This window comes from Urocampus carinirostris, chromosome 1 (assembly GCF_059441175.1).
Source record: "Urocampus carinirostris isolate Australia breed hairy pipefish chromosome 1, RoL_Ucar_1.0, whole genome shotgun sequence".
In the NCBI taxonomy this organism is placed as follows: domain Eukaryota; kingdom Metazoa; phylum Chordata; class Actinopteri; order Syngnathiformes; family Syngnathidae; genus Urocampus; species Urocampus carinirostris.
Genome location: NC_142349.1, coordinates 71,933,027 through 71,936,169, shown reverse-complemented (window position 1 = coordinate 71,936,169; position 3,143 = coordinate 71,933,027).

Here is a 3,143-nt window from a genome sequence, read left to right as displayed (position 1 = left end):
CCCGCTTTTTGACCCTGACCATGTTTTGATCTCCCGTCCCAGGTTGTTGTCATGATTACTCATGACACTCACCTGTTCCCTCTGACTCCCATCGGTCCCATTTTGTCACCCGTTTTCCACTCGTCCGTTCGTGATTCCCCGTTTGTTTCTGGCTAGACCCGTTTTTTGACCCTGACCACGTTTTGATCTTCCGTCCCAGCTAACGACCCGCTTTTTGACCCTGACCACGTTTTGATCTCCCATCTTGGCTAACGACCTGTTTTTTCATGTAACTACGCTCCGGAAAATCCACTTCCGCATTTTTTGTACATACAGGATTTTTGTTATCCTAGAACCCGAGTGACTAAAAATAGTTATGATTATGTGTATGCATATGTAGTCATTTGTTTTCCATGATTTGCAAAAAGTCAATAACACAGTTAAAACAGGTTACGACTATGATCTTAACACTGATTTTAATTCTAAATAATTTTTTCAATGAGTTTCATATAGACTGACTCCTGTCGGTCCCGTTTTTCACCCGTCCGTTCCTGATTTCTCCGTTTGTCTCCTGCTGAGACCCCTCTTTTGACCCCGACCACGTTTTGATCTCCCGTCCCAGGTTATTGTCATGATTATTCATTGCACTCACCTGCGCCCTCTGACTCCCATCGGTTTGTTTCTGGTTACGACCCGTTTTTTTGGCCCCGACCACGTTTTGATCTCACGTCCCGGCTAACAACCCGCTTTTTGACCCTGACCATGTTTTGATCTCCCGTCCCAGGTTGTTGTCATGATTACTCATGACACTCACCTGTTCCCTCTGACTCCCATCGGTCCCATTTTGTCACCCGTTTTCCACTCGTCCGTTCCTGATTTCCCCGTTTGTCTCCTGCTATGACCCGTTTTTTGACCCTGACCATGTTTTGATCTCCCGTCCCGGCAAACGCCCTGCTTTTTGACCCCGGCCACGTTTTGATCTCCCGTCCCAGGTTATTGTCATGATTCTCTTGACACTCACCTGTTCCCTCTGACTTTCATCGGTCCCGTTTTGTCACCTGTTTTCCACTCATCCGTTCGTGATTCCCCCGTTTGTTTCTGGCTACGACCCGTTTTTTGACCCTGACCATGTTTTGATCTCCCGTCCCGGCGAACGGCCTACTTTTTGACCCCGACCACGTTTTGATCTCCCGTCCCAGGTTGTTGTCATGATTACTCATGACACTCACCTGTTCCCTCTGACTCTCATCGGTCCCATTTTGTCACCCGTTTTCCACTCGTCCGTTCCTGATTTCCCCGTTTGTCTCCTGCTACGACCCGTTTTTTGACCCTGACCACGTTTTGATCTCCCGTCCCGGCTAACGACCCGCTTTTTGACCCTGACCACGTTCTGATCTCCCATCCCGACCTGTTTTTCAGTCTAACTATGCTCCGTAAGATCCACTTCCGCATTCATAACACGCTCCAATCCCGTGAGCGGCTTGCTTCCCGCGTCCAGTGAGCACCAGATCACTTTCCTCTATATTTCAATAAACCTGTGAGTAACGTTACGCATCTGGGTCCTCCTTCTGTTCTGGTCTTAACAGGTATGTCTCGATGAACAACTTCCGTTAACTGTTTTTTTATATATTTTTCAAAAATTTTATACATACAGATTTTGTTTTTGGTTTTAATAAATTGTGTGTCACCACCAGAACGGAAGTAGAACCCAAAAGCGTAACGTAATTCATGGTAATATCTTCAAGTGATGGATGAATCAAGAGTTTCGCACATTTTTTTTTTCAACATTCAAACCACATAGCAAGTTTCGGACGCTTTGGGTGCCCGTAGCAGCAAGATCGAGAAAAATATCACGGCGACTCTTCGAGATTCTGCGAACCAAAAGAAATACAAATTCAAATGATTTTTTTTTTACAAACATTGACATTGGGATGATAGTGCAGGGATTTTTGCTTAGTATTCAAATCTTCTTTTTACTAAATTTCATTTTTTGGTACCACTATGTGTCAAGACCAGAACAGAAGGAGGACCCAGATGCGTAACGTTACTCACAAGCAGGGTTGGGTAGGGTTACTTTAACTGGATTACTTTCAATGACTTTTGGATGACTCCAATACCAAATATGCTAACAAAAGACAAAAGAAACTAAATATGAATCAAATGAATACATTTTGTGCAGGCTTGGGGAGTAACGGAATACATGGAACGGCAAAAAGCTGTTTGGATTTATTTTCATTTTGTTTCTGTCGCATTTGATGATAGTTTTGCCAGAGATCAAAGCCAGGAGAGAAAGCTTACCACGTGTTGTGAGTCATCATTTTATTCATATTTAGTTTCCTTTGTCTTTTATTAGCATATTTGGTATTGGAGTAATCCAAAAGTCATTGAAAGTAATCCAGTTAAAGTAACCCTACCCAACCCTGATCGTAGGGTATTAGACAGGAAAACAGGTCGTTAGCCGGGACTGGGTCGGGGTCAAAAAGCGGGTTGTTAGCCGGAACGGGAGATCAGAACGTGGTTGGGGTCAAAAAACGGGTTGTAGCAGAAGACAATCGGGAAAATCAGGAACGGCGGGTGAAAAAAGTGAGTCAGAGTCAAAAAATGCTTGCCTTGTGAAAACAGTGGTTTGCTGACGGACTGACAACAGACGAGTGAAAGGACGGAGCTCAAGTAGGACAGGGAACTAATCAGGTAATGAGTCATCGTGAAAGTTTAATTATGAAGTCTTTTTCCATTTTTTTATAATAATTTGAATTAATTTTTCCCTTATATTTGAGAAAAGACATTTACTTGCATGAAAATCGGTCGCGAGTCAGAATTTACAGTATTTTTAATGTACAGTACAGTGGGTTCTCGCTACTTCGCAGTTCCACGTTCGTGGGTTCAGAGCTTTGCAGGTCTAAAAAAATAAAAATAATAAAACAAAATAATTGAAAAAAAAAAAAAATCCTAAGCATTTTTGAAGGAGCGTCGCTACTTCGCGGATTTTCACTTTTCGCGGGTGATTTTGGTCCCCATTAACCGCGAGAACCGAAGGATGACTGTACTTACATTGACCGAACGGGGAAGTTGACCCGACCAATATGGCCGACCGTAGTCACGCGAGAGCTGCCATAGCGCGATGACGTATGCAGTGTTCTATTGATATCCCTGAGCGTTCTTAC